This window comes from Hemicordylus capensis, chromosome 6 (assembly GCF_027244095.1).
Source record: "Hemicordylus capensis ecotype Gifberg chromosome 6, rHemCap1.1.pri, whole genome shotgun sequence".
NCBI lineage: Eukaryota > Metazoa > Chordata > Lepidosauria > Squamata > Cordylidae > Hemicordylus > Hemicordylus capensis.
In genome coordinates this window covers 111680368-111702481 of record NC_069662.1, presented here as the reverse complement: position 1 = coordinate 111702481, position 22114 = coordinate 111680368, and the positions used below count along the sequence as shown (strand labels likewise).

Sequence of the window (22114 nt, the reverse complement as noted above, 5' to 3'; positions counted from 1 at the left end):
ACAAAGGAGCGTTGGCAAAGGAGCATTTTATTGTGAGAAGCAAAGGGGTTTTTTCCCCCCTTAGTGTTTGATTGTTGCTTCCAGACAATATCCATGGCTCTGTTTGCTTCAGGTGATTTAGGCTCCTGCTGGTATTTACGTCAGGGCTGTGAAGGCAAAGGGACAATTACCGCTGCATGTCATCTCCTTGACAATCAACCAAATAGAGCCGGTAGAGAGTGGTTAATTGTTGCACGTTCTTTGTTATGTAAATCATTGCACGTTCTTTGTTATGTAAATCAGACCTCTTTATCAGAAAAATACTATTTTTCTATTCTTGCTAAGGAAATATGTATTTAAAATATTTATAAGGAGATGATTAAGGATTTATGTTTTACTTTTTGGTAACAATGCTTGCCATTTTCAGAATTAATGCACTACCATGTATACATGATGATGTATTAGATCAAACAATTATTAGCTTAAATCAGAGGCTCCTTTTTTGCTGCATGCAGTTTGAAATGAATTTATCCATGCCCATAGAGTACAAATAAAGAATAAGGTACTATTTTATTTACAAAAGAATTTTAAAAGCCCAGATAGCATATACAGTGTTAAGCCAGATAGTCATATAGTAACCTGTGAACTGTACAACTTTAATATCATCTGATGCCCTTATTTGTGCTTATTGCACAACTTCTGCACTTTTCTCCTTTTTCAGAGAAAACCCTAATGCTCAGGAGTAAGTTCTTCAGCAAAGACAATACCCTTTGTGTGGAAAACTGGCAGCATCAACTGTAGTATTAAGAGCAAATATTCTGATATAGGTTTCAAAGCAAATACTTAAGATCGTTTCCACCAGCATAAAAATGAACAGTTCTTAAATAATTCATGGATATTTATCAAATGGCTTGCACTTGTGTACATAAAAGGTACCCAATAGGAATAACAGCATAGACAAATGAATTACCCTAATAGGTATGTAATTGCAGCTTATGATATTATGAACCTGCTATTATGAATATTTAATTCTGGGCATGCAGACCAACTATTTTTCACAGGGATTTTGATGTGCATTTTTAACATAAAACATCTGTACCACCATAACACTTCGTAGGCATCCCAGTGTCCTGCTAAATAATACAACCCTTTATATAGGCAAAGAAAGAAGCACAGAAAAGTATGTGAACTACCAATGGATTGCATCTTCTGCCATGCTTGTCACGGTCAAACTCTCACCAATATAAGACCTTAATGAGAGTAAGCATCCATTTTAAGTTCAAGTTGTGTGACTTATTCCTTTGATTCCTACTCTTACAGAAAATCTTATGTATGCATCTCCTATACTTCAGATTAAATGCTGAAAATAGTTAACAAAATATAACAACAAATAATTTAAAGAAAGATAATGTGGCTTGATTATCTTTTTCTTAATTAGTGGTCGTGGACATATATATGGCATAAATATGTAATGTAAGACATAAATAGCAACTATTTTTTTCTGTTGGAGGTGGCTCTTTTCTAGGAAAGGACACGAAATATATAGACATCCTGACTAAATTTACTCACAGAAGTCCCACTGAAATTAAAAGGACAAGGTAAGTATGCCTAACTTGCCATTTTAATCTCAATGGGACTTCCTCAAGTAAATTTAGTCCAGATGTTAGCCATTGTTTTTACAAATCCTGCATGCCTCCTTTTTTTTCTTTAACCGTGATGGTCACTACACAGACACTCTCATCATTATTATTGAAACCATTCCACCCCCTTTCATTGATAAAGTTCCTTCCAATTATACTTCATGAAGCTGTGCTATGAGATCTACCAAGTCATAGGTCCTGATTTCTCACATCTCTGCAGTACCCTTGTACTTTCTCTCTCTCTTTTCTCTGCTCTCCATACATGCCCTGTGCTGAACGTTGGACCATTCAAGTGGTGCACCATGGAGATATTTGCTAGGGATATGCCTGTAGCAAGCACGCTAGAGAAAGGTCTACCTCAAGTTTCTTCTCCTGTATCTATCTCTCACTGGTCAGAAGAGGAAGAAAGAAGAAGCATAGACAATTAGCAATATAGGAAAGCCGCACGCGCGCACACGCACACACACACACACACACACACACACACACACACACAATTTAAATTAAGCTGCAGGAGAATAACCATAAATTGTTGAGATAGCATTTAACTATTGCAGCTTATATGCACATGCCAGTTTGGGTAGGGAAGGTTTTGCTCTTAATTACAAACCTTTCCTTATTTAAAAAATGTAAAATCTGTAGAGTGGAATGAATAGAGCCCTTGTGCAGTGATCCACTACTGTGCATTTGGTTCTAAAATAATGCAAGTAATAGCAAACACAAATAAAGCTGTCATATACCTCTCTTTAATTGAATATGTTATATCTGTAGGTGCAGACACAGAAAACAAATGTTCAGTCTTAATGGGTGTGACAACATGGAATGTACTTTTATGTGGATTCTCATTTGTGGGTTCCTAATGGGATTGGAGGTACCAAGCAGGATCAGCCCACCTATTGCATCCTACATCTAAAGGGATGGCATCACAGGCAAGCATTTCCCAAGTGATTCAGTGGGGGCCTTGGATGGCAGAGAATATGCAGGGAGAGTTTCAGTGGGGAGGAAGAAATCATGCTCTAATGTGGGAATGGAGATGAGTGCCATACAGGTGAAACTCGGAAAATTAGAATATCGTGCAAAAGTCCATTAATTTCAGTAATGCAAATTAAAAGGTGAAACTGATATATGAGACAGACGCATTACATGCAAAGCGAGATAAGTCAAGCCTTAATTTGTTATAATTGTGATGATCATGGCGTACAGCTCATGAAAACCCCAAATCCACAATCTCAGAAAATTAGAATATTACATGGAACCAAGAAGACAAGGATTGAAGAATAGAACAGTATCGGACCTCTGAAAAGTATACAGTGTACTGTGCTTGACTGGCCATCAAACTCACCTGACCTGACCCCATAGAGAATCTATGGGGCATTGCCAAGAGAAGGATGAGAGACATGAGACCAAACAATGCAGAATTGCTGGAGGCCGCTAATGAAGCATCCTGGTCTTCCATAATACCTCATCAGTGCCACAGGCTGATAGCATCCATGCCACGCCGCATTGAGGCAGTAATTGCTGCAAAAGGGGCCCAAACCAAGTACTGAATACATATGCATGCTTATACTTTTCAGAGGTCCGATATTGTTCTATTCTTCAATCCTTGTCTTCTTGGTTCCATGTAATATTCTAATTTTCTGAGATTGTGGATTTGGGGTTTTCATGAGCTGTACGCCATGATCATCACAATTATAACAAATTAAGGCTTGACTTATCTCACTTTGCATGTAATGCGTCTGTCTCATATATCAGTTTCACCTTTTAATTTGCATTACTGAAATTAATGGACTTTTGCACAATATTCTAATTTTCCGAGTTTCACCTGTAAAGCCATGAAAATGAATATATAGTATAGTGTGTTTCCAGTTAAAAATAAAAACCACACAATAAAATGGAAATTTTGAGTGAGACAAGCAACAATGTTCACATTCAGCAACACTTTATTTCAGGTATTTGGGGATCTGAGATGTTGTTCAACCAAGTGAATCAACCATTCAAGTGAGCAAAAATCTAATGATAAAAACCTTTTGTAAATGGAGCACCACTTCCTGACAGCCAGGCAGGAGTAAGTGGAATTGGAGAGCGAAATGGAGAGAATCATTGTAATTGATTGTGCCCATTGAGGGGCATCTCTCACTGTCTTTCCAAGAGCTCTCCTAACCAGCTGGCCATGATGAGCAAGCATATCTCCTATGTAACAGTCTCCTCTGCTGCTTCCCTGGATAATTTATTGTAACATCGCTCTTTTGCACTAATTACAAAAAATAAAAACAATTTAATTGTACTACTGTTATTCTACATTATCTCTTTCCCTTATGCTTGCTATACAACATTGACTTCTCTCTCTCTCAGTGTGCTCACCACAGTGTACTTACATGATCCCACCTTCGTTTTATCCTCACAACAATCCTGTGAGGTAGGTTAGGTGGTCAAGAGATTATGACTGGTCTAACAATCACACAGAGAGTTTCATGGCTCAGTGGAAAACTGAACTGAGATCTCTTTGTAGCTCTTGATTCCATGATGACTCTTGATTTTTCTATTTCCCCATACTGTTTTTAATCTAATCTTATCTATCTATCTATCTATCTATCTATCTATCTATCTATCTATCTATCTATCTGTCTATCTATCATATTTATATACCACCTGGTATGTGTAACTCTAGGCAATGTACACAATTTAAAGCACTGCAAATATAAAACAGAGTAAATACAATTAAAACAATTTCATGGGATAAAAACAGAGTTTAAAATCAATTTAGATTAAGAACCTGCGAGAAAAGGTGTGTCTTGGGGGGGGGGTCTTCCTAAAAGAAAACAGAGATGGAGGTGATCTTATTTTGTTAGGGAGCATATCCCAAAGTCCTGGGGCTGCCACAGAGAAGGCCCAGTCCCAAGTCTCCACCAAATGAGCCAATGGCAACCATGACCATGTCTCTCCAAATGATCTTAATAGGTGACAGGGTTCATGACAAGGAAGATGATCTCTTAAATACCCTGGACCCACTGTTGAGGGCTTTATAGGTAATAACCAGCACTTTCTATTTCACTCTGAAACACATCGGCAGACAATGCAGTTCTTTTTAAATCAGTGTTTTATGGTCCCTTCGGATTATCCCAGAGACCAGTCTGGCTGCCGCATTCTGTACCAATTGTAGTTTCCGGACTACATACAAAGGCAGCCCCATGTAGAGTACATTACAGTTAGGGGTGTGCACAGAACCGGCAGGAAAAAACAAATTGGAAAGAACCATTTGGAAAAAACAAAATGGCCGTCACACATGCGCAAATGACTTCTGCGAGGCCTTGCAGAGGCCATTTACGCATGCGCCGTGGCGGCTAAAATGGCCACCGTGCGCAGTTATGGAGGCCAGAATGAACCCAAAAGAGTTGTTCTACCCAGCCATGGCAGTGATTTCAGAGGCCAGCGGGGGGGGAAACCTTTCCGGACCCCCCCCCATGGCCTACAGAAAGCCCCCCCGAAGGGGCTACAGGTACTTTTATTTTATTTTTTAATTCCCCCCCCCCCAAAAAAAACCCTTCAAAAAATTTGCGAACTTGTCCAGAGGTTTGATTCCAGTCTGGACGGAACCGGAGTGGGGTTCGTTTTGATCCCAAACCTCCAGACCAAATCCCCAGACCCCTGGACCGGTCCGCACATCCCTAATTACAGTAGTAAAGCCTGGAAGTTACCAGCATATGCACCATTGTTTTATGATCAACCAATCAATCAATCCTATATTATGGTCAGAGACCAGCATAAAATTACTAAAAGTGAATACAAGTTAAAAATTACATGTTATATGATGATGATATGATGGTAAATATCATGACAAGGCTAAAATTGAGGGTGACTGCAATTTAAAAAGTTAAAATAGATTGAAATGATTACGTATATACATGTTAATACTAAAAAAAACCCTAAAAATAAAATTACTAAAAACAAAAGAGATAAAATAATACTATTTCTATTATAAAAATGCACAGAAAAGATGAAAAGGGGAGTATAAAATAGTAAAAATCCCGATTAAAAATTATAAAAAGCAATAGAAAGGCAATAAAATGCAGTAAAATGCAATAAAAACAATGGGTAGGGAGACATGGGCAAGAGTTAGGTCAATCCAGAGTCATCAAGAATCAGATTAAGGCTCCTCCGACAGCATCCTCCAACGGATGCCAATCGCAGCCGCACAGTACTTAGCAATGCTATATGTAGGGCAGGCTTAGAGTCAGAGAGCAGCAAAAAGCTGTAGAATTGTCTTGAACGTCCCAGGAACTTGCTTAACAATGGGAGAATGAGGGAGACATGAATGTCTCTATAAAACGGTCAGTATGCTCAGTAGTTCTGATCTGTTCTGAGCCACAGGGGCATAGTCGCTCCGCAAATGGGATGCTTCTGTAATGGCCCTCTAGCACTGCTGAGGGGAGACCATGGCAGCGGGCCAAGGTGAGGGGCGTAACTACTATTAGGCAAGGGGAGGCGGCTGCCTGGGGACCCCCACGCCTCGAGCCCCCCCCCCCCAAGGCAAGTCACATGTGAAGTGTGTGTGTGTGTGTATCAGCAAGGGGCCCATTTTAAAATTTTGTCTCTGGGCCCACTCCAGCCTTGTTACGCCCCTGGCCAAGGTAAATGCCCTTCTGTGGTTTGGGACCTCCAGCTAAGTAAGATATGGTTCAGGAGAGGCTGTATATTTAAGCTCTTCACTGATATAAAATTTTGAGACATTGCTGATGTCCGTTTGACACTCAATGTCTATAATGTGCTGCTTAATTGTTGCTTTGCCTGATTGTAGCCTATGTTGAGCAGGGTCAGTGTGAAGCTAATTTCGCCTCAATTGTCTGAGCCCAACTAGATTGATAATCATCATGAAGGGTTAGAGGGGCAAGTTTTAAGATCATTTCCCTCCAGAAATGGACATAAAATGTGCTCCTGGCCACTGCCTCAACCTGAGATAGTTTTGGATCCAGGAGCACTCCCAGGTTATGTACCTGATCTTTCAGGGGGAGTGCAGCACCATCAAGAACAGGCAGATCTAAACTATCTGTCAGGTCCCCCACCCCCAATCAGTACCCCTGTCTTATTTGAATTCAATTTTATCCCTCATCCAGCCCATTATCATCTCAAGACAGGCAACTCCTCACCAAGTTGGGCAAGGATGAAGAGAGCAGGCGGTAGGACGCACAGTCCAAAACAGTTTGTCCACATCCTCAGGAGTCACAAACAGAAAGTGATGCAGTCTAACCATATAAGAGGAGTTGCTGGATACCTCCATAACAGACTCTGCCCTAATTGTAGAATCCAGTTCAGCCCAAATACAAGAGATTTTGTCCGTGGTGGTGGGGAAAATCATTAAAAGCATCACAGAGGGTAACCGATGGTTCCAAATTTGGATTCAAGGGAGAGGGGGCTCACACTAGCCCTTTCACATTCCTAGACAACTCTGCTGGACATGAACTTGTGGATGCAAAGCAGGCAGGCAATAATTGCCATGCAGAGCATGGAACTTCAAATGTGCTCTATGTTGTAACCTGTTGGATCTGAGTCAAGTCTTTCTCCATTTGTGCTCTAGTTGTCTACCTCACCGCATCTGCTCCTTTAATTCTTCCAAATACCACAGGGCAAATAATGATAGATTTTGCTTAATCATAAAGCCTACTTTGTATGGGTTTGGAAATCCATAATATGTTTGTGTATATGTAAAAAGAAAACTCAGGGAAGCACAAAAGGGGTTTACAGAATTAGAAGGACTAAACAAAAATACAAGAGAGGAGACAGAGCAGAAGAAAGAAGGTGATTCCCTCCCTATCTTTTCCAGCATTACACTACTCAAGAAATGAGAAGTATGAGCAGGGGAATAGCAAGGTTGCTGGCAGTCCTGGTGCAGACAGGTGAGGCCACCACCATGCATGCTACCCTGTACTGGCTATGCCCTTTCCGCTGTGTCACATGATGACAGGGGGTGTGTTCAGTGCTGGACACCAACACATCACCCTCACCCTCTCCAGCTTCCAAAGCACCTTCTTCACTGGCTAGGTGCTTACTTTTTCTCTCCCTCAAGCATCCAGCCAGTGATCAAGGTACTTGACTGTTGGAGAGGGTGAGAGGCCTCATTGCCACGCCTTGTGTGTCAGTGTGCTGATGCAGAGGAAAGGGGCGTAGCTGGCATAGGGGTAATGGTGTGCAGCGGACAAGGGAAGGCACCTGGTGTCCCTCAGCCCCTTTTGTAGTTCAGCAACATTTGTCCCCCCACCAACACACACACACTCCATTATCCCTATGTGCCTGAGTATGAGACCCCATACTGTTGAGACAAGGGAAGCAATGGGAGAGACGGTGCCCATGCCATTTTCCTTATCTCTATTGTCCCAGAAGTAGGGCTCACTTTTTTAAAAAAAAAAAAAGAAACTTAAAGCAAGTTTCCAGGATCCTCGTCTCCAAACCAAAACAACTGAAGATTTTCAAGGGAAGCCAAACAAGTTTCTATAAAACAAATGAAATTTCTCGGGGAGAAGAGGGTGCTGTGCATCTTTACCCAGAAGCTGCTCTTAGTCCCACCGAAGGAGCAATGTGCAATATGCAAAATGCCAATTTGAAATAGGTACCTATATTATTCCCCCACTGGAAGGGCTGCTCACAGTCTCAGTGGAGATAGAGGATCTCAAACAAATGCCCCACAACTCTCTAGTTTATACATAAACATGTAAGCTACCATTTCTAAATACAATTTCTGCTGGCAAACACTCAAATGCCACATGCTGTTGTCTTTGCAGCCCAAGTGAACAAAGCAGCTTTTTCAAGAGGGAAACTTCCTCTCATGCATCCTGATGCATATTAAGTCTGAATACTCCGTGTGCCTGCTTAATGCTTGTCTGTCAATCATTTCGCCGGGCAGCTTCCTCCCTTCCTTTCTTGGCCTTCAGATGGCCCCTCAATTTAAAGTGGAGAAATAGGAAAGGACTACAACTAACTGAATCTAACAACTCACAGACAACCTGTCCACAACTGGGAATTCCTATTAAGCTGGGCACAGAGGCCATTTTTAAAATATTGGTCTACATGTGTAGCTTTAAGCCTCTCCAGAGCCTTGCCCCACTCAATTTTTTATCTCATTATTTCTCTCCTACCTCTTTCAGACTCTCAATTGTCTCCTCTCTTTACCACAGCTCTGCTTATTTTCCCATGATTCCCCTTATGCATTGACATAATGAGGTTAGAGTGGGCTTTGGGACCAAAAATCAACATAAGCCCCTGCTCACCTGCCTCCTTACATATATGCATCTACACTTGTCCACATTCATCCTTTTCAATCCTCACCTCACCCAATCCCTCTGTTATCTTCCCAGTTGTCTGTTTTGGACTTTGGAGCAGGAATCTAAAACCGGATCTGTGCAGAGCAGGCTTACAGGATCTACTAGGCTTTCCCCCCAGAATCTTGAGTTCCTTACCCAGGAGCCAGGGGCAAAAGGCAGGCTTGTGGCTGACATACCCTTAGACTTAAGGAACAGGGTGTCTCTGAGCATATGTTCAGCCCAGGAATTTGTTGGAAGTAGCAGAACTGAACTCACAGACTTCTCACATAAAAATCCATTTGCCGTTTCCCTCAGCAAGCTTTTGAGTTCAGGAACCTACTTTAAAGGAGAGCAAAACCTTTTTGTTGCTGCTGTTAAACAACTGGGAACCAGAAATTCTTGCTGATTTACTGAAAATCACCGAAAGTTTTACCAGATCCTGATCTGCCTTCTGAGGCCCCCAACCCCTCTGTAAGATACCATGTACACTGATGGCACTGTAGAATTAATTACAGAATTAACTGCTATAGTTGCTGTTTTTGGTAATGTTGTTTGACATTATTTAGTACCAATACTTCATGAAGTGTAGATTCATGAAGTAAAATAAATTATAAAACTGATCCAGTTCCTTCCTGGGGCATTTAAAGTCTGTATTGAACAGAAAAGAAATCAAGCGGAGAGAGGGCATAAGGCAGGAGAGTATCAGCTGACAGTGGAAGCACAGAAAAAGCAGCACAAAACAGCTACTAAGGCAATAAAGTCATTCACATGACCAGCCCTACCCAAGTTTGGTCAGCCTTACCTGGGTAGGGCTGGTCATGTGGAGCACCAGGATCAGTTCCGACCCCAGCGCTCTGCGCCCGGGTATCCTGGGTTTTGTACTAAAGCTAAAAGTGAGGTAGAAAGGCACAAGTGCACCCTTCTATTGCACTCCCCAGTTGTGTGGCCGCCATGGGTCAATGGTTGTATGAGCAACCGTATGTTGCACAATGAGTGGAACTCATGCTGCAGAATGAGTTGATTGGGTCCTGAGGTGATAGAACAACCACTGGAGTTAAGAACATAAGCACATAAGAAATGCTCTTCTGGATCAGGTCAAGGGCCCATCCAGTCCAGCGACCTTTCCCCATGCAGTGGGCAACCAGGTACACCTGGGAAACCAGAGTTGTGGAGGTGGAAACATTTTTTTATATTTCTCTCTGTTTAAAACAGGTCCCTGAAAGTATACTGTGGAGAATGGAGCAAGAGTTAAACATTTGCCTCTGGTATGTGAATTATTTTACCCGACAGAGCATTCAAAAATGGCATTTTGCCCACCTATACAATCTGAGGTGGTACAGTCCTGTTTACGACCGCATTCTGCTGCATGCATGGTTTGCATGAGAAGGTGGTCACTAAATGTTGGCAGGAACCATCTCATTTCAATCTTGCTAAGCCAACAACAGCAACTTGAATTTCGAAACAGGCAACAAATTAATGTGCCTCAGTCCGAAGAATACAAACTGTCTCCTAAAGCAAAGTGTAGTGCTCTGCAATTGTCTCCTTATAATGAAATAAAATAGGTTCGGTGAGAGCCAGCAACATACTGTCATCACTTTCTCAAAGGCTTTTCAACCTGCTATTATCAGGCTGTGTTTATGGAGTAATTAACATAAGTTTAAAATGTCCTCACCTGCTCATATAATCCCGAAGGAAATGTATGATCTCATACCATCCATTATTAATCAGAATACCTGGTGGATGTATACAGGGGAGGCTGAGGGCATTCATTTTGACAGTTCTGTTGTGCCAGGTGCTGAAATGCAGCTGCTTGCCTGTCCCAAAGCCTTTTTGTTATGTGCTAACGTTTACTGAAGCTGTAAAGATTATGTCGGGGGTGGGGGGAAAACTAGGCTCCTAAGAATGGCATCATTCACTTTTGTTCAGAAAAACTTTGTTTCTGGCTTGGCAGCTTCACAACAGCCAATGAGAAAGTAATCAACAATGACATTGGTAAAGAAAACATGTGGATATAATTCTGACAGCTCTACAAATGGGAAAAGCTTGATGTCAAATGAACTCTTTTGCAATCGAAAAATAAACAGAAAACTACTAATACAGCTGTTCTATGCATGATGACAGCCTCTGGAACCATCATGGAAGGAGGCCTTAGTGAAGGCAAAAGCAGAGAAACAGGATGTGCCTCTGAGGAGAAGGAAACACTGTTTCAGGTCCTTCTAAATTAAAGATAAAGTGTGCTGTCGAGTCGGTGTCAACTCCTGGTGACCACAGAGCCCTTTGGTTGTCTTTGGCAGAATACAGGAGGGGTTTGCCATTGCTTCCTCCCACACAGTATGAGATGATGCCTTTCAGCATCTTCCTATATCACTGCTGCCCTATATAAGTGTTTTCCATAGTCTGGGAAACATACCAGCGGGGATTCGAACCGGCAGCCTCTTGCTCGCTAGGCAAGTCATTTCCCTGCTGTGCCTTTTGATGGCTCCCTCAAAATTAAGATGGGAGTATTTGCCTTTTCATTAACGTGGGCTGCATATCCCTATCCCAGTCCCTTAGATGTTGCTTTTGCTCCTTAGAACTGCCTCCCCAGACGGAAAATGGAAGGAAATAACTGAGGCAATAACTTGTTTCCTCCCAAGCAGGGAAAGGCTCACTGCTGCCCCCTAGTGAGCGTGGCTGTGGCAAGGTCTCACTCCTTATCAAAAACACAAGACTTGGCAAGTGCTGCCCATACTCTCGAACTACATTCACAAGGGATTATGCCTTTATTCTAGGGACATAGAAAGCTGCCTTCTTCCGAGCCAGACCATTGGTCCATCTAGCTCAGTATTGTCTAAACAGACTGGCAGCAGCTTCTCCAAGGTTGCAGAGAGCAATCTCCCTCCTCAGCCCTATCTTGGAGATGCCAGGAAGGGAACTTGGAACCTTATGTATGCAAGGATGCAGGTGCTCCTCCCAGAGCGACTCCATCCCCTGAGGGGAATATCTTACAGTGCTCACACATACTCCCATTCATCTGAAAACCAGGGTGGTCCCTGCTTAGCAAAGGGGACAATCCATGCTTGCCACCACAAGTCCAGCTCTCCTCTCCGCAAGGCCACTTCTGCAGTGGCGGAGGAAGCCAGCCAGCGGCCCGTGTTCCTCCTGCCGCTGCAGCCCCCTGACAACAGATGCAGGGGAGTGCAGCTTGGCTTGCAAACGCGGCCATGCTCCCCATTTGAGAGCAAATGCCGGCCAGTGCTGCATTTGCAGAATGGCTGGGAGCTGCTCTCCCTGCCTAAAAACATGGCATGGCCCCATTTTTAAGTGAAGCCGCTCTCCCCCTGCGTCCATCTGCAAGTGATGCCACACGCCCCCTGATTGGCAGAGGCCCGGGTTCTTTGAACCCATCCGCTCAAGGGTAGCTCCGCCCCTGCTCCTCTACCACAAGACCAGCTCGTCTCCTCTTCTCTGCCAGCTTTGATCTCACTGACTCCCAATAAAGATAGTATTTAATATGGTGCAAATATACTACTCTCTGGAAAGAAAATATTGTCAGTCCTAAGTGTCAAGTTTAGCAACACACCCGTTTGGACCATAAGTACTTCCAATGAAATTATTTGGACTAGGATGAATCTTCCTGCCATATAATATCTTTCAGGGAGATGGTGAAGGCACTGGGGGGTGGGGGTAGCGAGAGAAAGTGGCCTCTGTCGGTCTCCAAGCCTTTCGAGGAAGCCGCAGTGGAGATAGTGGAGACAGTGGAAATAGTGGAGGTGGCCGAGAAGCATCAGAAGCGGCAGAGGCAGCAGGGGCTCCTCCAAGACACAGACACCCCCCCCAGCCCAGGCCAGCTGTTGCCCAGTTCAGGTTTCTGAGCACAGACAGAGTTCATACACACAGAACTTGCGTTTGGGGCAGTACAGAAATATGTTAAATAAATAAATAAATTTTTGTGACTGCTGCACATGTGCAGAGGTCATTTGCATCACCACGTGTGTGATGGGCTGCAGCTGTGTGACAGTGTGTGACGTCACTGTGTGACATGTGTGACAGGGCTGCAGCTGGCCCGGGCTGTCATTTGGGAGGCCAGTTGGAGGGTTGGAAGAGACCCTGCTGCGCGCACATACACACACACACACCCGCTGCCTCTAATGCTTCTCTGCCACCTCTGCTGCTGCCTCCTCTAAAGGTATGGAAGCCGATGGAGGTCGCTTTCTCTCAGTCCCTGCCTTCTGTGCCTTTACCATTATGATTAGGGGTGTCCCCTTTACTTGTAAAGGAGGGTCCTCAAGGATTCCCCTTTACAAATATAACCGAGCTGGGCAGCAAACCAGTTCTTAGAACCAGGGGCCAGACCGATTCGAACCCGAATCAGGCCGGCTCAATGTCACACCTGGCTTGAAGCAAGCCAGCTCGCAAATCCCTACTGGAGACCTTGTTTGGGCCATGTGGCAGAGTATACATTTCAAAACAAATAAAAAGACCACTGCTAAAATGCTCCTGGGCAAGCAGGCTTGCCATCACAGTGGCTCACAACCATGCAGTAGACCACTGATCCAAGAGAGAGGTGTTTGTGTACCCCTTCATAGCCCGCCTGCACTGCTTTCAAAGGGAAGGCTGCTCTTTGCTTCCTAAGGAGTGAGTCATCACACTTCCGATGCGACTCCTATTGGGAATGATGGGAGTAGTGCTGCAGCTGCGATGACTCACTCATTGACAGGCAGCTCCGGCTTTGGAAACAGTGCAGGAGGGCTGTAGTGTGGCTTGGAAGCCGCATGTGCCCCCACCCCCTCTCAGACTGGTGGTTTACGGCACTGTATGTGAGCCAGTTTCTCTTGTGCTGTTTGCTCCCTGTACAAGGTCAGCACATTCCTAAGGCTATTCTTTTTCACAGCACAGTTCCAACTTGGTTTCTCCTAACACGCCTGGAACCTATTAAGGGCTCCAGGTTTTTTATCTGCAGTCATCGACACTTCTGATGTAATATCTTCTCATATTTGATACTGGAGATGGAGAGCCCTTGGGACAGAAGTATTCAGTGCAACCTGTGTTTCGTTTTACCTTTGTTTCTTTATCATTTCCCCCCAATTTATACAGTAGTTCTGTCAGCAAGTGTGATTCCCCAGGAGACCCAAGCCATCACGCTAAAGAGTTTGTTTTGATCCAAAGAGACAAAATATTGCCCTGTGCAACCCTAGAATATCACTAAACTGATATGGCATACCTCATCCCCACAGATCCCAAAGCAATTAACCAGCTACTGGATAGAGATTCACCTCCACTTTTGCTGCCTTTCACCATTACTTCCATTGAGTATTAACAAAGAACACTTTTATTATCTTAAACCGAATGGGTTCCTTAAAGCCTCAGTTGTGGCATTCAGTAAGGAGATGCCAATATTACCCTATAACTTGAGTCTTTCCAAAACATATCCAGAGGGCAGACTGCAACAATTCTTTATGCCATCTTGAGAGAGAGATCATGTTATGTGGTGACACAGAGATGCCCAAACTAAATTTCTGTCTCTCCCTTCATCTAGGATATGATGTGTTCCTCAGGCTCCTGGTACTCACCTATTGGTTGTCTGCTATCCTGACAATATTCTCTGTCATTGCTTAACCCAAATACCATATGGCTTTCCCACCCACCCTTATGGATGCAGGGAATAAATGAGAGGGAAATGGGAATCCATGTTCTGGCTTCACTTTTTGACATCCAGGCAATGTGTGAAGGAACACACATAGGGCTTTTCCATGCATTTGGGGACCTCAGTTCAAGCACGGAGTAACTGCACATGCATAGATGCAGATGTTAGGACAGGCATCCCCAAACTGCGGCCCTCCAGATGTTGCTGAACTACAACTCCCAGCATCCCTAGACACAATTTTTTGTGGCTGGGTATGCTGGAAGTTCAGTTCAGCAACATCTGGAGAGCCACAGTTTGGGGATGCCTGTGTTAGGATAACATGTTAGGGTGCATGGCCAATGGGTATAGTCTTGTTTCCCCTTCATATATTGCCTGAATGAAGGGGCTGGAGAATGACTGAACAACCCTTTTATGGGAGAGGAATCAGAAACAGAGATGTAAAATACTTTGCCCAAGGCAGAATAGCATGTCAATAAGAGTGTTCTACTCTGGTGATGCCTCAGACTCTACAAATGTTCCAAGAAGTGTTCGTGCTTAATTAAGCTGAACCTTTATACTTCCACACACTTTTTTTTTTTGGTATTTATAAACAAAATAGGTGACAGATAGATCTGTAGCACTAATCCCCTCTTCTCCTTCTTAGAGCACTGGAGACTTCCTCCAAGCAGAGTGTAGTGTTCCACACACAGCTCCAGGAAGATGCTGTGATCTGATTAACTCAATTACACAAAGACGTGAATGTGGAAGTTCCTACAGCTCTCCAGCCAATTTGCACATTTTCTGAAGAATGTTTTTGAATGCTGCAACCACCTGCCACTGTGCAGGAAGCAAAAGAAAACAAAAGTTGGGGGGGGTGGGAAAGTCAAAACGCATGCTGACTACAAGGCCAACATACCATTTCTCTCTTTCAATACAGATGACACATATCAGGTCTTGTTTACACAATCAGAGATGCCTGCAGTTCTTGATATGAAGCTAAATCAAGAGCTTCAATTCTACTTGCACCTAACTGTGGGAAAGCAATGCCTCAGCAGTACTAAAGGGCTCTAATAAAGAAGTGACCATAGACAGTCCAGTGGAACAAGGCACAGAAATTGGCAGCTGATGTGATGCACAATATTACTGAGCCATAATGATGCAAATGGGCAGTTGAACTGCCAGTTCTTCCACAGCCCCCCCACCATTGCTGTGAATGGGAGAAACTGTGGAAGCACAGCTAGCACAGCCATCAGTTCTTAATGATGTCGGGGTTGCCTTAAGACTCCAAGCAGCCTTGGGGCACAGCCTTACAGTTATGTAATGTTGTGGATCATTAGAGCTGCAGCCTGCTGCCAGTTCTCGACTGGGAGGTCACTTATAAGATATATTCATTTTGGAATGAACGAGAATTTTAACCAAATGGCGCATTCTGATGGTGAGTCCTAGCACCTCCTTTCTTGGACTAACCTTCAGTTCTGGGGAAAAGACAGAGGAGCAGCGAGGTTTCCTCAAGTACCTCTGATCCCTGTCTCCTAGCACTCTATGTCACCAGCCTCTCCTGGTGTTTCAAGTTGGACTTGTAAGGGCCATCCTCTGGCTTGGTGGCCCTCCGCTGCCTTGCCTCTGTTCATCATTGGCCCCCTCTTTAAACGTTTGACTACACATCTGACAAATCTCACAAGAGGGCAAGCTCTAACTCTGCATGAGTTCATCCTCTTATGAAATCTCCTGAAGCTCCTCCTTGGTACTGTTCCAACCCCACCTCCCAGTTGTATCTGCCCTTCCCTGACAACCCAGACTCTTCAACCCCCACAGATGTCTCACCTGTCTTGACCTTCATCCAGCCTTGCTCTTCATGTGGGCACAATCGTGCCCAGCAGCCAATTGGCCATGGTGCCACTGCTCCCCCACACTCATTTGTTCCTTAACAAATACATGTTCCTAAACAAATACAGAAATTGAATAAATAATAAATAATAATAATGCCATTTCATGTTCAAGAAATGACATGTATGCCATTTCTTCCCTTGGGGACTCCGGTTTGTTTTCAGAAAAGGGGGTGGGGTTGTAGTGGCCTTACATTGTAGCACTGTAGAACAGAAAGCTTTTGTTCTGGACTGTTTACATTTGAAAAGGAGCAAGAGAGCTCCTTTTTTTAAATTGCTGCTTCTAGGGCCAGCCATTTTTCCAACATCTGTTTTGGACCAGGGCACTGTTGCAAGAAAAATGGCTGCTGCTATAGCAGCCACAAAAAGGAATTTCCCCATTCTTTCCCCAATCTTTTCTGACTTACCCCAGTTAAAGTAGAAAGCTGCACTAACAAAATAAGTCCTTCTCTCCATACTGAATATGAATGGGCAATAAAAATGAAAGGGTGTGTTATGATACTACTGCATTCACCTTTCCCTGCATGATCCCCACCTTTTCCTGCATGATCCCCACTCAGTTAAGGTTATCTGAGGAGGTCCATCTCCAGTTACCACCTGTACGTCTGGTGGCAGCTCAGAGGCGGGCCTTCTCTGTAGCTGCTCCTGGGCTGTGGAATGCGCTCCTGGCAGAAATCTATAATCCAAGTCAGGGGCGTAGCCAGCCCGCCGGCGGCCCATGTGCGGCCGTGGCATGCGCCCCTGCTAGCCTCACCCCCCACGTCTGATGTCAGATGCAGGGGCTAGCCACGCCCCTGCACCTGATGTCAGACACGGGGGGCGTGGTCTGGCTCCGAACAGAGCCTTGAGGCTCCGTTCAGGAGTTGCAGTTTAACTGCTGAAGGGGCCACGTGGCCCCTTCGGCAGTTAAACGAAGGCTGGCACTGCCTTCACAGCACAGCCCAGGAGCGGCTCTTACCTGCAGGGAAGAGCCGCTCCTGGGCTGCATTGCGAAGGCAGCGCCAGTCTTTTAGCTCCTGAAGGGGCCACGTGGCCCCTTCAGCAGTTAAACTGCAACTCCCACGCAGCCAGGAGCGACTCTTCCCTGCCTCCCCAGTGCTCCCCTGTAGTCTCTTTTCTCCAGCAGCTCCTGCAACTTGATTTTCAACCTGGCCACTTTAGTGTCTTTATCCAAGCATTTCTCCAGCAAGCCACAGAGCAGGATGTTGCAGGTCACTGTCCGTAAGCCCAAGAGGGTGGGTTGGGTTTTGCCCCAGAGAGCTGGCACTTGGAGGGCAGATCCTCTCCCAAGCACCTTCTGCAGAAGAAATGCCCGCACGAGACGGTCACCGGGTCCCTCAGAACTAAGTGGCAAGAAGGACAGAGAAAAACCTCCATAGCACTTACTCCGGCAAGAGTAAGCAGGAGGGAGCTAAAGAGATCCTCCCAGAGCAACGTGCAAAGGGCAATCGCCTCCAAAAAGGAACAACATCGAAGAGGTACAAAAACCGGCAGCAGGAGGAGGAGGAAATGAGGAAGGCGGGGAGATCCCTTTAAAACCAGAAGTCCTGCGAGCAACTCGGCGCGGAAACAGCGACTGTTATTTTCATGTTGTCTGATGTTATCTCCTGTGGGGCGGTGGTGGTGGGGATACTTCGGGGGAGCGGGGGGTGGGGAGATATCGGGTGAGGTTAATCTTTACCTTCCTTCTTTTTGTGCCTTCAGCATGAACAGGAGCAAGTTCTTAAAGGTGCAGGCTCTTCCCTCGCAGTTTCCGATACAGACGGGAAGAACTTTTCATTTTTTCAAAGGCATGCCACTATTTCGTTTCACCTTCTGCCCCGCCCGCCCCGCCCTCGCACCATTCAGAAAAGCCACCTGCTCGACCCCTCACCCATGACGACACAACTATCCCGCTGCAAAAATCCATCCAGACAGAAACCAACGCAGGAGGGGAGAACTTGCAGGCAAAGCAAGTTTAGCTCCCAAAGGGGCTGTGCGGCCCCCACGTGGGAGCTAAACGAGTACCACCCCCGTGTCTGACGTCAGATGTGGGGGCGTGTCGGGGCCGCTCTCACGGCTCCTGATTGGTCAGCGGCTCGGGTTCTTTGAACCCATTGGCCCAATGGTGGCTCCGCCCCTGATCCAAGTTCATTAGTGGCCTTCAGGAGAGCCCTTAAAACCTGTCTGTTTGGCCTGGCCTTCCAGGGTTTATAATTTGTTGTAAATGTTTTTAACTTGCTCTAACCTGGTTTTCTAGGGTTTTTAAAGTGTTTGAAATGTTTTAACTGTTTTATTTGTTAATTGATTTCATTGTTTGTTTGTTTGTTTGTTTGTTTTAATGTAAACTTCCCTGAGCCATTTTTTGGAAGGGTGGTATAGAAATAGAATGAATAAATAAATAAATAACAGAAGGCTATTATAAGACACCTTCTAATGTTAGATGATGCCTTAAAAGACAGATGTTAAATACAGGTTTGACAGCTTTTTAAAAGTCTTTAAAAACACATCTCTTCACACAGGCTTTTAATTAATGTTGTTTTAATTGGTTTTAATGCTGCTTTAAAATATTATTTTAAATTTTTAAATTGTTGTAAGGTGTGTGTTCCCCCCATTTTTGTCTTAATGAATGTTTTATTTTGTTTTTATTTTGTTGTAAACTGCCCAGAGATGTAAGTTTGGGGTGGTATAAAAATGTTTTAATAAAAATAAATAAAAATAAAAATATCTGTATTTACCATTTATTTAATGTATTTAAATATGCTTTAAATATTTAAATATATGTGCTCTAAATGTATTTAACATGCAGAGCAACATATTAAATACAGGTTATACTTGTATTTACCCAAACAAAAGGGGACTCTGAATTTAAGACAATTCCCCCATATTTAACAGGAAAGAACTGGGGGGAAACCTATCTTGGATTCAAGTAAATGTGGTAGTTTGATTTCAAGCAAAGCAATTTCTAAATGAGGCAAGTTTTTAGTAACAAAAGCAGATGCAACCATTAAATATATATCTTTCTTGCCCCCCCTCCCCCCATTATAGGACAGGCTGCAATTGGGTGTGTGTGGGGGGGAGAGGGAGAGGGAGAAGGGGAGAGAGAGAAAGTTGTTGAGAATTAAGCCCTATTTAAGCAGCTCCTTTTTTGTATACAGGATGAAAATTCAATATTATACCCCACAATTTAGTAATGGTACAGTATAGAATGTTTCAGGTTTTGAGAATTCAGTGTCTTAGCAGATCTTGCAATAGGAGGCAAAACTAAGTTTGATTCATTTCAGGATTCTTCCCGTGTTGATGATAAAAGACTACTGGATACTACTAGATTACTCCTCAGTAGTTTGGCTGAGAAATAGAAACCCTGACCCTGTAGATAGAAACGACACATCTCCTTCCCTTTGGCTGAATAGAAGTGAACAGATGGGAAGAGGAAACTACCAGAGCTGGGAAATACTGAAAAATGCATTTGTAATACATATTTCAAATATAATATCTATAATCTGGAGTACACACAAAAGCTGTATTGATATAATGCATTGGATTCCCCGCACCCCACCCTGTTGTATTTGGCAATTTGTGTATTTCATGGGAAATGTTAGTTATTTCTGAAAACAAGCCACAGAAGTGTACAGTTTTAGTGGGATTTGCTAACTAAAATTTAGGCTAGTCTTTATTATTAAACATGATGCAGGAGTCAGGATCCCACCGTTTGTGCATCACTCATTAGCAGCTCCATGGGGCTGCTCCATGGGGCTGCTTTGAAGGTCAGAGAACTAGGATTCTGAAAGAGGGTTTTAACCCTCTCCTCCCATGCCCATCCCCCCAAACTAACTACCAGCTAGAGCTGTTTTTAGCTCTGAGGTGGAGGGACGAGAGAGATACAGCATGGTTCTTCAGTAAAGAAATACTAAGTATATCTTCTTGAAATAAAATATTATTCTGGATTTTCAGTACATACAGAATACTTCAGGAGGGTGAAAATAATTATGGTGAGATAGGTCTGGAGTTCCGCCTGTCGCCTTATCCGCGTACTCAGTTTCCAGTCTTGCCCAGATTTCAGAAATACAACCCAAAATCTGTCAAATAGGTTGACAGAATTTGTACAAATAAAAATCTTTCTTGCTTGTATAAATTCTTTCTTGCAATCATGTGTACAGCACACTGATTCATATTCAGTGAGTTTCTTGGTGCTGTAGAACAGGCAGATGGCATTTCTTTCGAACTATGCTCATGTTTTATGTGCCCCCTAACCGCCCCCACCCCCTGCCAAGTCTCCCATGATTCCACACCAGGAAGCTGTAATTTAAGGATTCACTAAGGGAAGCCTTAGTTAATTTATGGCTCACAGTTAAATCAGGCTGTTCTGCTCTCTCTATTCAGAACAGCAAAGGAGCAACACTTTTGTTCAATTTTTAATATAGCTAGTCTCATAGAAGTTCACCAGTGAAGTTCTGAATGCAACAAGCTAATCTTCAGTTATTTTCCAGATTATTTATACCATGAAGCTTCATTGTTATAATTGTGTTTAATTTTCCCCCACCCACCCCTTAGCTCAATTTGTACAGCAGTAATGCTCTCCTGCATGTTAGGACAACACCCTTTAACTATCTTTTAGATCTACGGCATGGCCAGTGTGAAAATCAAATCAGAATAAAAGCATATATTGCATATATTGCAAAAGCGGGGGGGGGGAGCCCAGTGTCTTGCTGAGGTCTAGGGAGGAAGGCAGGGGTATGCTATTTTTATCTTCAAGAATACTGATAGCCTGTGCCATATGGTGACTGTATTACTTCTCTCCATTACAGTATGACTTTCAAATGAGGAATAAAAAGCTTCCTGACTGTGAGACCTTCTCATTGCAGCCGCCTGTTTTGTTCCTCATCAGCATTACTTCAGCTTAAGGACACTGTAATGTCTCAGCCATTTTCCTCATCTCAGATGTTTAGTTTTCTTCATATATATACACAGGTGTATGTATTTTATTTTGTTGCAAGCCACTTTGAACCTGTGGAAGACCGGTACAGAAATCTTTTAAGTAATAGTGTAATATTAAAAGATCGCACACAATCACTTCATTTATTAAGACCCAGAGGCACTCTTCCCCTGAGACTTCTGGGCCGAAGTCCAGGGCCTCCACACTCCCTGAGAGCCCCCAAATCCTCTTTAGTCTGACCTGGGTGGTGTGGTCACCATGGGTCCGCACTACACTGGGTGGCCAAATGTGACTGTGACCTGCACCAGGTGGCCAAGTGTGATTATGACCTGTGCCGGGTGCCTTAGAGACAGAGCAGGGAGTGAGGAAAGAAATATGTGGGATGGGAAATGTTAAGTTGTGTGTTGAAACATTTCTGCTAATGCATATTTGCATAAATATACCTGTTTTCTATCCTTACATTCTTGTGAGTTCAGTTGCTGTTTGTGCCCTCAAGAACCCATGTGTTAAAAGTACTGTGTTTCATGAGGGGTGTGTGTGTGTGTGTGTGTGTGTGTGTGTGTAGGGGGATGATGCTTAACTTGCAGCAGGGGTGGGCGGGGTGGCAGCTCCAAAGGCCTTTAGGTCTCAGCTCCAAAATTTCCGAGGTGCACCTCCGTTCAGACCCCACCACTTCTATTTAACGTTCCATCTATCATGCTGAAGAACATTCCAGGCAGAGTTACTTCTCTTGGAGTTACCTCTTTTTCCTTTTTGCACAAAGCAAAAGACCCAGCACACCTTGCTGCCCTTTCCTC

General features: G+C 43.9%; 1 long non-coding RNA gene across 1 annotated transcript; it reads right to left on the bottom strand.

Moving 5' to 3' along the window:
• Nucleotides 1-65: 65 nt before the first annotated feature.
• LOC128331685 (uncharacterized) lies at nt 66-18219 on the bottom strand. Its single transcript, XR_008310399.1, has 3 exons — nt 18084-18219; nt 16341-16457; nt 66-146 (listed from the first exon to the last, which is right to left on the bottom strand). It is a non-coding gene; the product is annotated as an uncharacterized LOC128331685 (long non-coding RNA).
• Between the last annotated feature and the right edge of the window lie 3895 nt (nt 18220-22114).